Here is a 12,929-nt window from a genome sequence, read left to right on the forward strand (position 1 = left end):
TCTCTGTTCCACTTGTACAAGCTCTTCTCAGACAATAAATACTCTTAAATCTGTGATCAATCTGTTCATTTGAGGTTCTTTTCTAGGCCCAGGAATCTTTTGTTATATGCTATTATTATATTTTATTACAATATACATTATATATTAAACAATATTACACAGTACATATATCATATTATATTTTATGTTAATATTAGGTATTTGGAAGAAGTCAAGAAAGACTTCCTGTAAGAAGTTGAAATGTTACTAGACTAGCCTTACTACATGTCTCACGGTGATTAACACACAATAGGCACTGAAAGAATGACTTCATGATTAAAAGGCTCTGGAAAAGTTAACACCAATTAGTTCTATTTTATCTTGGATCTCATAGCTTTTTCAGTTGTTCCTTCTAGGTATTATTAGATTAAGATTTGTGCTAAGCAATTCAAATGAACCATTAAATGTGATTGACTTACTGAAATCCCTACTTGATTTGTTGTTCTATAGGCTATAATAACAATAATAATAATAACAACAACAATAATTATGGCTACCATTTATGAAGTGTTCTAAGATTTGCAAAGTTAATTACATGTTGTCTGTCTACTTTGATCCTCACAGCAAACCTGTGAAATGTATATACAACTATTATCCTCCTATTGTAGATAAAGAAAGTGGTGATGAAAAAGGTGAATACTTTGTCCAATCATACAGCTAGAAATTATCTCTCTGGATTTGAACTCTGGTCTTCCTGACTTCAAGTCCAGCAGTCTACCCAATGTGCCACCTAGATGCCTCTCACTAGCCTGAGACTGAAATCACATCTGAAACATTACTCTCCCAAATCCATATGCACATACCCACATTCTCCTAAATCAGACAATTTTAAAATTTCCCTCAAGCTGCAGAATGGACTGTATTCAGAAGTAATCTCATCTCCTATCAGTTCACCTTTTAAAAAGAAGTTTGTTACCAAAGACAATTTTTTTTTATTCTGTTTTGTTTTCAAATTTACTTTTTCTGGTTTTAATAGGAAGAAGGGATTTTGGCACTAGTAATACCTCTATATCTGAGACTATATTGAGAATCTTGTAGATTGACAAATATATTTGTAGTGTTTTGATGTAATATTCCCATCATATATCATTTAAAATATTAAATAATCATTTCTTGATTATGCACATTTATATTTGAACATTTACCAGCTATTATGAAACAAGCATTTTAACATAGCTACATTCTTCACCAAAAATATGCAGAAAATAAATTTTTAAAAATCATCTCTAATATTGAATCCATATCAATTAGAAGTGGAATAAAGGCCTTATTTATAACTGCAGACATTATCTTTTTTGTTCAAGTTCTAAGCAAAGACGCAATTAATTATATTTTCCTGGTAGTGAATTTTCTCCAACTTGTTACTTATGAACTGGGGAATGTTATGTTTTGGTTTTTGGTTATCACCTTTGATCTTTGCCTTTCATTTTATCTGAATTATCAATATTACAGAATTTATATTTTATTACCCTTTTTCTCAACTTACTTATATTTAGGAACCTCCATTATTAGGGGCAAAGTGTCCTTCAAGTGTAGGGCTCAAGGTATATAAAGTGTTGCTCATGAGAAATCATTCACCTGAAGTACTACAGTTTTAATTATTTAGCAAGTCCTTGAAAATTAGATAAACAGGAGCCTTTGCCATATGCTTTGGTCATCTAATAAATTGAATTTATATCAGTATCCATTTGTGCTATCTGAGTTTAATTGAGAATTGATTTATCAAATCAGAGTTTTCTGAGGCAACTTTGTAAAACAAATAATCCTAGGAATAACAGAGTAGACAGTTCTAATTACAAAAGCTAATATTGTTAAAGTTGTTGCTAGGAATAATGTTCTCTGGTTTACAAACTCACTTAAAGAACATTATCTACACAAAATCAATCAGTAGGGTGATTGATATTAGTATCTAATATTGGACTTAGCCAAGACTTTACCTGATTACCATTAGAGATCTTTCATTTGTGCACATTTTTTGTATTAATACCACAATTTAAAATGTATTTTAAGAAGTTCAGTTTACTGTCAATCTTTTTCTTTGGAGTTGGTAGTCTTATTCTTCATCTCTAAGCACTTCAATGCCTCCCTATTATTATTTACTCAGAGAAATATAATGTAGTGGAAAACATCTTACCGAGATTAATGTAGCTAGTTCTAACCCTTATTCTATCACACAATTATCATCTGATAATTTGGGGCAAGACACCTCACCTCTCTTAGCCCCATTTTCTTCATTTGTAAAATAAGTATATTGTACCTCTAAATATAAAATCATAAAATCTCTTATTTGAAAGGATTTCCTAAGCTCTTCTCATTCAACTTGGACCAGAACAAGAATCTCTTCTAAATATACTTAACAGATATAGATTCATCATCAACAAATACAGATTAGTCTAGGATTAAAATATCACAGATTTAGAGATAGAAGGAACTTCAGAGCTTACCTGTTCCAACACCCTTATTTTGCAAAGGAAATTGAGAACCAGATATGTGACGACTTTCTCTTTTACATAGGGAGGGATAGAGCAGAGTAAGGATTTGAAGCTAAGATTCTATGAGAAAATGGTTACATTTCAGAAGATGGCTCAGGTATATTTCATATACCTGAAAGGCAAATCTTTTCTACATTTCTATTATTGAAGTACGACCCTTCTCTTCTTGGTGTAGAAGAATCTCTAGCCACAGTGGAACTTAGGGTAGAAACACACAAACTAACAAAAAAGAATGCTATGTGCAGAAAAATGCACCTCTATGGTTGGTGACTTGGTTAGAGAAACCAGTATAGAGCTAGCTCACCGAGGCTCTAAGCCTCATGTATCCCATTGTCTTTGAAAAGATCCACACAATCTAACTTGTTTCTGTTGAGAGCACCACCATATTCCTAGATACCCATATTCCTATCTTCAGAGTCATCTTCAATTCTTCATTCTCTCTAACTTTCCATATATGAAAATGTACTTAGCTTTTTTAGAAAGAGATAATACATTAAGTGCTTTGAACCTTAAAGCACTATACAAATTAAGCAAGCTATTATTTACTATTGCTCTGACCGCATAGAGGTAGTTGGGGGGTAAAAACAGTGGACTTGGAATCAGGAGGGCCTGAATCCAAACCTGGGGTAAAATTGTATCTTGTTCTGGTTGTTCTGCACACACACACACACACACACACACACACACACACACCTTCCAGTCAATATAGTAAGTTTATAAAGTTTATAAGTAGCCAATATAATGTAACCAAAGCACAAAGTAAGAATGCAAAGGAGAACCTAGAAATCAGGTACAGAATATCCCAAAGATCAACAGAGCATAGTTTTCAAACTATATCTTATATTAACCAAAATTCACATCCTGAAAATATGAGCTAAATCAGGGAAAGTCATTCAGGCACTGTTGTCAGCACTCTTTGGTCCTAGGATAGGCAAATCATAGATGAGTTCCATATATCTGCAGTTAAGACCAGAAGAACAACAAATGTTGCTGACACTGTGATTATATGGATATGTTGAACTAACTCCAAGGTGAAACACATACATTAGTCTGTCCACCAGCAAAATCCAAGAAAAATAAGACCTCACACTCTTGCACCCAAGCATTTTTCCATCTCTATCTAGGTCTATGCTGCTGAGTGCTCCCAAATCTAATCAATGTTTATGTGTATTACTTTCTGTGATTTTCCCTTACTCAGGCTGCTTTCCTCCTCTACCATTCCACCCTCAACTCCACACCATCTGCTTCTGTACTCTACTTTTTGCTGTTTTTTTTTTCTACTATTTGTGCCATTAGCCCATATACTCTCTGTGCCTCATTAAAGTGAGACTGCAGCCTCACTTCCTGTTTTCGTGGTGATCTTTCCTGGCAAGTAGCCAAAGAACTGGGAATGACTGCTGTATTTCAAAACTTCACAAATTAATTTACATTTCAAAACCCTACCTTAGGCACCTATTAGCCACAGGACTCCAAGTAGGTCACATCTTTCAGCATCAGTTTCCACATTTATAAAATGAAGATAAATGTTATTATATTAAATATCAAATGAGATAACATGTGTAGCATTTTGCCCATCAATTGGGGAATGGCTGAACAAGTTGTGGCATACAAATGTAGTGGAATACTATTGTGCTATAAGAAATGATGAGCAGGTAGACTTCAGAAAAACCTGGAAAGACTCATATGAACTGATGCAGAGTGAAGTGAGCAGAACCAGGAGAGCATTGTACACAATAACATCCACATTATTCAATGACTGACTTTGGCAGACTTAGCTCTTCTCAGCAATGCAAGGATCTAAGACAACTCCAAAACACTAATGATGGAAAATGCTATCCACATCCAGAGAAAGAACTGGGAGTCTGAATGCAGATGGGAGCACATTATTTGCCCTCCTTTTCTTTTATTGTTTTGTTTTGTTTCTTCTTTCTCTTGGCGCCTCCCATTAGTTCTAATTCTTCTTTACATCACGACTAATGTGAAAATATGTTTAATATGAATGAATAAGTAGAGCCTATATCAGATTGCACATCATCTTGAGGTGGGGGAAGTAGGACGAGGGGGAGGGGGAGAAAATTTAAAACTCAAAGTCTTATGGAAGTGAATGTTTAAAACTAAAAACAAATAAATAAATCTTTAAAAAAACAACCAAAAAGAAAAAAAGAGATTGCTAAAAAGCCAGGCAATGTGTCAAATGCTGAAGTTAAAATATGAAAAAGAGAGTGTCTGCCCTCAAAGAGCTTACAATCTAATGGGGGAAAACAACAAACAAAAGTAAGCTGAAAAGCAAGGATAGGGATTTGGAAGAAGGTATCCAGGGAAGAGATGGTAGAATCTAGTCAAGGAGTGTGCTTAGTACAACTGGCATATAAGGCATTTATAAAATGTTTATTGATTGAATTTATTGATTTATTGAAATTAAAAAATTACTTTTCTTGAAGGCCTTTATAAGTAGGGGCACTGGCAGTTCTTTGCCACACCCTCTAGCCTTTCAAAAGGGACAAGACAATGCATCTATCTCCCACCCCTTTGTAACTTTGAAATTGGGACTATTCAAAATAATGCCCTAAAGAAGCTTTTGTTTCTCCATGTTGGGGAAAACCAGGTACAAAAGAAAAGGGTTGGATAATAGATATTTCTTGATCTTATTAGGAGGGGGAAAAACACTTTGCAGTTTAAAGTTGTCATTGCTATTTTCGCTGTAGCAAAAAAATCAATTTAATCTAAATGTCAATTTAGTAAAACATTCATTCTTCCCCCCCCCAATATTGATGGGCAAGAGAAAATTAGGAATCTAATGATATAAGTTTAGTGTCATTGAAACATTATGTATTTTAATGGAAATATGAACATCCTTTGATTAGAAAGGAATGAGGAAATTACTAAAGTTGACTGTCTAGGTTTTCACATTTCTGTAGTTATCTAGTAGCTTAAAAGCCTGTTAATGGGGACTCTCTGATCTTGTGGTTGGAAGAAAGATGATGTACTAATAATCTTGGAGAACCTGATAGCAGTAATACAATTAATTAATCCAGCCTTCTCCTCCACCCAGCCCCAATTATATGTCAAATAAAGCACTGTCATTATGTATTGGTGCTGGGGGGACAGGAAAAGTAGTGAATTAAAGACAGAAACATGGAGAAAAATTTGCATTTCCTCCTCATTTGCATTATTACTCATTATATCATCTGTATACATATTTTTCCCTCTGTAAAGTATAAACTTTTTTCACCAAAAGATTTCTTTTCTGCCTCTGAACTCTCAGAAAACACTATTCAATCTTGAACATGGAATGTCCTTAATTACTCTTTCTTGAATATTGTTGATTTTTTTCCTTCTCTTTTTACCCCTTTTCATTAAGATTTATTTACATGGGGCTAGAGTAAATTTGTGGATGGCTCTTACATTGTGATTGTTCAGGCAGTGAAGAACAAAATTTGGAATCATGTCTCTAAGGAGAATCTCAGGTTCTCAGATGGTGAAGAGATTTAAGTGAGCCAACATGCATTTATTGATAATTTATTTATTCATTTCCTAATTGAGTTGGGCATCATTTTGTTTCTAATCATTTGCTATCACAAAGAATTGCTATAAATATTTTGGTATATATGGAGACTTTCTTTTTTTCAATGGCTACCTTGGGGTACAAACTCAGTAATAAATTCTCTAGTTCAGTGAGTATTGGATATTTTAGTCATTTTGTTTGAATAATTACAAATTGTTTTCCCAAATAGTTTTACCATTTCATAGATTCACCAGTCATATTAGTGTTTCTATCATTCCACAACCAATTCAACATTAACTATTCATATTTTTATTCTCTTTCTCAATTTCCAGGGTAGGAAGTAAAAATTCAGTGTTATTTTGATTTACATTCTTAGCGATTTTGAACATTCTTTCATGTGGTTTAAAATTTTGTAATTTTTCACTTGAGAACTATCTTTTGACCTCTTATCTATTGGGGAATGGCTATTAACCTTATTCATTCATTGATTTATTAATTTATTTGCTTGACTATTGAATCTTTGTCAGAGAAAGTTGACAAACATTTCTTTTCCCATTCAGCTGGTTCCCTTCTTACTCTAGTTTCAGGTAACTATAATTACCTATTATACTTTTTGTAACTGCCTCCATCTCTTGTTTGGTTAAGAATATATCCCCCCCCCAAAAAAAAAGAATATATCTTCTCTTTATATCTATGAAAGGTATATGATTTGCTCCTTCTGCATTTTAATAGTATAACCTTTAATGTTAAGGTCACATATCTATTTAGAATGTTATTGCACAAGATGGTATAACATGTTGGTTTAAGCCTAATTTCTGCCAGAGAGCCTTTTCATTTTCCCAACAGTTTTCATGAAATGAAGTTTTCTTCCAAGTAAGTTAATGTTCTTCAGTTTTTCTAACTCTAGGTTATTATGCTCTAATAAATTACGTATGTGATGAATAGAGAGAAACGTGGAGAAACTTTCATGAACTTATGCAGAATGAAGTAGAGCCAGGAAAATAATTTACAAAATCATTACAATAATACAAATGGAAAAAAAAAACAACCACACACTCATGAATGTTACAAAATTATAAAAATCAGGCATAACTTGAATGAAGTGATATGAGTTTTTTTTTATAAATTGATCAATTGTACTGATTTATTTTATCTTTCTCTTAAAATACTATTATGAGGATTCTGGGGAGATGGTGGAATAGGTCAGAAAATTTTCACTTCTCTAAATTTCCTCCACAAAGAAAAAAAGATAGAATATTGCCTTAGAAGGGTCATGGAGCAGCAGGAATAAATAAAAGTCAGCGTAAAGAAGTTGTATTCTTAAGACACCTTGAGGAGACCCCAAGAAAGACTTGACCTCCATGGGCCTAGGTTCAGCCTGAGTATAGGACAAACACATCCTGGCCAACTCTTCAGAAAAAAAAACAAACAAAAAGCCCTGGAGGTAGCTGGGTTGTGAGGCATCCTCAGCCTCAAGAACTCTCACTTAACTGCCAGTGTGGGGTTCAGAAAGCCAAGTAAGAGAGGACTGAAGGACCTTCAACAGTTGAGGGGCACCAAACACAACTGTGCTAACCAGATGTATCCTAGGCTGTGGATGCAGGGAAAGAAGAGACATCGCAAGTGGGAATACTGCTGGCAGTTGACACTGGCTGGAAGTAGAGTTCCTGATTTCATTTCAGAGGCAGAGAGGGCAACTATAGTCTATACCCACTGAAGGGACCAGAGGGAGCAAAAGTATTTTTAGGACAGTATGGCTGAGGGCCATTGTTGTGGCTTAGGGATAGAGAAGGGACCCTAAGTTTGAGCCCTGAGACAGATCTCAGAAAATAACAGTAAGAAGCACCTGAGGCTTGGGGCATCATTCCTCACACCTCCAGACTAGAACTTGATTATATTAGTAGCTGTTAAAAATAAAATAGAAATATAAATTAGTAAGCAAAGGAGAAAGAACCCAGCCAAAGATAGTTACTATGGGGATAGAGAAGATCTGGGTTCATATTCAGATGAAGATAGTGGAGCTAAAAAAAAAAAAGCACTCCTTTTTCAAGGAGAAATGTCAAATGGTCCTAAGCACACAAACAGTTCTTCTTGGAAGTATTTTAAAAGGTCTTTAAAAATCAAAGAAGAGAGATCAATAAAAAATTAGAAAAAAGAGCTATTCAATAAAATTATGTAAAGAAATCCAACCAATTTGAAATAGAGAAAAAAAAATTGAGGAAGAAAATAATTCCTTCAAAGACTAGAATTGGACAAGGGGAAAGTAATGATGTTTTAAGATACCCAGAAATAATAAAACAAAATCAAAAGAATGAAATAATAGAAAAGAATGTGAAACATCTCATCAGAAAAACAATTGATCTAGAGAATAGATCAAGGAAAAAATAATACTAGAAGAGTCAGACTACTTGCAAATTATGATAAAAAATCTTAAAATAAAATAAAATATAAACAATAAAAAAGATAAAAAATGCAATCTTGATACAAAAGAAATCAACTAAAATTGCCTTGAAGTTCTAGAACCAGAAGGCAGAGCAGAAATAGAAAAAAAGTCCACTGATTGCTACCTGAAATAGATCCCTGCAGGAAAATTTACAGGAATATCACAATTCAAGTTCCAAAGCTCCCAGGATAAGGAGAAAATATTGGAAGTGACCACAAAAAAAAAAATTAAATATCATAGAGCTGCAATAAAGATTACATAAGACCTAGCAGCTACTATGTTAAAGGACCATAGGTCCTGGAATACTATATTTCATAGAGCAAAAGAGCTGGGGTTACAACCAGGTTAACTTACCCAGCAAAATTTAGTATTATCCTGAATGAAAGAAAAAGGAACATTTAATGAACTGAAAGACTTTAAGGTATTTGTGACAAAAACAGCAGAACATAATGGAAAATTTGACATATAAGATCTAGTAGAAATATAAGAATATATAAGAAATATAAGAATATGTAAGAAATATAAGAAATATAAGAAGAAATCTAGAAGAAATATAAGAAATATAAGAAGAAATAAAACCAATTATAACTCCATCCCCCATTATACTGGATTAATTGATTAAATATCAAAAGGTTACTTGAATCAATTTGGGGGTTCTTATCATATTCTTCATAAGATTTCTCTACTGCCTCTTTCTCAGCAACTGGTATTGTGCATAAACTGAAGATATTTTCATAGTGGATTTTTACAAATTTTTATCATTGGTCCTACAATATTTGATTACCAAATATCCCATGAAATAACATTCCATTTTGCCTTTGAGTATATAATATAACCCACTCCATTCATTCTTTTCTTGCTTCTCCAAGGAGTACTTGGGAGTTATCCTTCTACTTAGTTTTAACTTCCTGCTTTCATTTGGATTCATTTATTTTTGGCCTTGGAAACTCACAAAACAAAGAAAAATATAAAATGTCCCTCAGTCTTTTTCTTTGTTTTGTTAGTTTCCAAGGTCAAAAAATTTCATCACTAATAATGTTCCTTTTCTTAATAAACTCAATTGGTCCTCAGAAAGTAAGGGAAAAAAAAGAATAGAAACTAAACAAAATAAGACCTGTTACCATGGTCCACATGTGAATGACTATTATAAATATCCAAATTAAATACAATGGACATATGAAGGCAGACATTATCTGAATGCATAGAAAGAACTGATAAATAAAAGTATGTATAGAATGATTTTATATACACATAAACATACATATATACATTAGATAGATAGATAGATAGATAGATAGATATACATATTTGTATCTAATGGTAGCCATCTTGGGGGAGAAGAAAAAAAGGAAAAAAGTTACATGCTAACTTTATTACATATTAAAAAATAATAATAAGTTGTACATGATAGATTTGCAATTTCATATGTAATCATCTTTTTTCTATTCTAATATGTTATGGAAATGCTTGTTTTATTTCTTAAGTTCAGAACAAAATAATTTTTTAAAGTAGAAAAAAGACAATTATAAGGGAATTAATAAGGTCAAATTGTTTACTTCTTATATGTGAAAATGTTATCAGTACTCTTATGACTTCATTATTTGGGTAGCTTTTTTATATTTCGGTAGTTTGAAAGAAAGAATTGGAGTGAGCTGAGCATGATGGGGTGATTCTTAAAAAAAACTTGTGTAGGGAGAGATAAAAAGTATAATTAATACAAATGAGGCATGAAGGGAAGAATTGATACAGGGTAGGGGGAGAGAAAAAAAGAGGTGCTTTTAGAGGGGTGGATAAATTAAAGAATAGAAGGGCAAGGGAGCAGGTAGAAGTAAATTAGAGGAGTGAGGAAGGATAAGGTTAATAAGGTGAAAAGTATAGTGAGGAAAAAAATAAGAAGGAGGAAAATATACAACAAGCAATTATAGCTTAGAATGAGAATGGGAAAAATTTACCCATAGAGTGGAAACAGCAAATTAAAAATTTAAATTCAACAATATGTTGTTTTCAGTAAAGAAAATAAAAATGAGAGATACACACAAAGATAAAACAAAAGGGTGGAATAGAATTTATTATGTAATAAAAAAACAGGTAAAAATAATCATGGTCTCAGACACAATTAAATAGTTTTAATCAAAAGAGAAAAAAAGGGAAATTTCATTGTGTGTCATCAATAATTTTCACTATTATTTTAAACTATTTAATGTAATTAGATAGTACAAAATACCTATAAGTATACCTGCCAACACAGATACAGGAACTATAAGAACATAAACATAAAACACTTTTTATGCAAATGAAGTCAGATTTAAATAATTGGCATAGTATTTATTTTCATGATTAGGTAAAGCCAATATAATAAAAATGACAATTTTGCCAACTGATATATTAACTCAATGCCATCAGTTAAATAACTAAAAAAAAAAGTGTTACTGAGTTAGAAAGAATAATAACAAAATTCATTTGGAAGAACAAAAGGTCAGGAATTTCAAAGAAACCAGGGAAAAGAAGAAGATTTAGCAGTATCAGACCTTAAATTTTATCATAAGGCAAAAGAATTGTTGAAGTGTGAAATGATTAATTTAATTTTTATTTAATATATTATATATTTAATCTATTAATATATTGATAAAATTAGTTTGATTAATTATTTTAAATTCAAATGTTCTTATATAAATAAAGCCAATGTAGACAAGAATAGAAGGAATGTAGAAAATTGAGGGAAAAAAACTCTCATAGACAATCTCTCAGATAGGATGTCATTGTGTTATAATACTGCTGTGGTATAGAAAATAATGAACTGGTTGAAGGAAAGACTTAGACCTATGAAGAAAAATGCTATCCACCTCCAGAGAAGGAGACCATACAAGGAAGCAAAGAAAAGCTAAGTAGTTTTGGAAACAATATGTAGTATTTATTATACAGGTTTTCTTTAATTAAATTTATTCTTTTATATTGAATTCTCTTTTATGTTCTGCTGTGTACATGGAAATGTTCTTTTTTTGCCCCTTGTTTTGTATTTAGGTTTAAAATAAATTAAAAATTTAACAAAGAAATATCACATGGAATGGCTGTCTGAGAGAGAGTAGGGAAGATACTAGTAACAAGTACAAAGACATAACAAACAGAAGGCATCAATTGAAAGGTATTTAAATTTATCATCTATTAAGTGATTACTATGTACTAGGAAGTGGAGACCCTCAGAAGTCATCTAGTCCAACCTAAAGCTGTAAAGAAATTCCTTTTAAAAAATCCCTGACAAGTGGTCATCTGGCCTCCTTTTTAAGATTTACTGAAGTAGTCTATAATACTTTTTGAAAGCTTTAGTTATTAGGAAGCTGTCTTTATGTCAACTTGAAATAACATTTTCTGTAACTTCCAACCACTCCTTCTAGTTCTTCCCTATGAAGCCCAGCAAAATAAGCCTTCTTCCTTCTCCAATAACGTCCATTCACATACTGAAAGACAGCTAACATGCTGTTCCCCTTTCTTTAAGACAAATACCCTAAATTTCTCCAAATGATATTGATATATAATTTTGAAAATCTAGCTATCCTTCTTCAGACCAATATTAATTTTCTAATTTGTTTTATAAATTGTGCCACCTAAAAATGAATACAAATATTTTATCTATTGTAAGGTAAAAAAGTCCTATGTCCTCCATTATTCTGGAAAATACTCCTTTCTATTTAGCCTAAGAGCCATGTGAGATTTTTTTTTAGGTTGTCATGCCAAATGCATTGACCCAGTTGATCTTAACAATTCTCTAAAACTCAAACACATAACACATATATGTATGTGTGTATTTATATGTTTTTAAGTATATAGATAAATATAAATATATGATAGATAGATAGATAGATAGATAGATAGATAGATAGATAGATAGATGGATGGATGGATGGATGGATGGATGGATGACTGGGTTTTAAAATATTTGGTTTCCTTTGTAAGCATATCTGTCCTATTTTGGCATTTAAAAATCTTATTTCAAGAAGTGTTACATAGACTTCATCAGACTGTGAAAGAAGTTCATGACACAAAAACCTTAAGACATCTTGTTGAAGTCATATATGTTCCTTAGTCCCACAAAATTGTAACATTGATATTTTAGGCCCACTAGTAGAACTTTATATTGATCACTATTAATTTTCATTTTGTTAAATCAGTTTTTCTATCTTTCTGAGATCTTTTGGATCATACCTCAGTGGTATAATGTGCTATAGCCCCTTCTCTTTTTTTTTGCTATTTCTATTCTCCATAAATAACACCTATAATTCATCTAATTTTTTAAAATGTCAAATACCACAAGATCCTGTGAATTAAAATATCTTCTGTATTGATTTCCCACTCTGTTAAGAAAACCAGACAAATCTCTCATTCTTGCCTGGTCCTTTCATCCTTGGTTGAAGTACCTTTTATTTTTTTTTCTCTTGTCTCCCTTGATGTGAGC

The sequence above is a fragment of the Vombatus ursinus genome, unplaced genomic scaffold, assembly GCF_900497805.2.
Source record: "Vombatus ursinus unplaced genomic scaffold, bare-nosed wombat genome assembly UNPS02009835.1, whole genome shotgun sequence".
NCBI lineage: Eukaryota > Metazoa > Chordata > Mammalia > Diprotodontia > Vombatidae > Vombatus > Vombatus ursinus.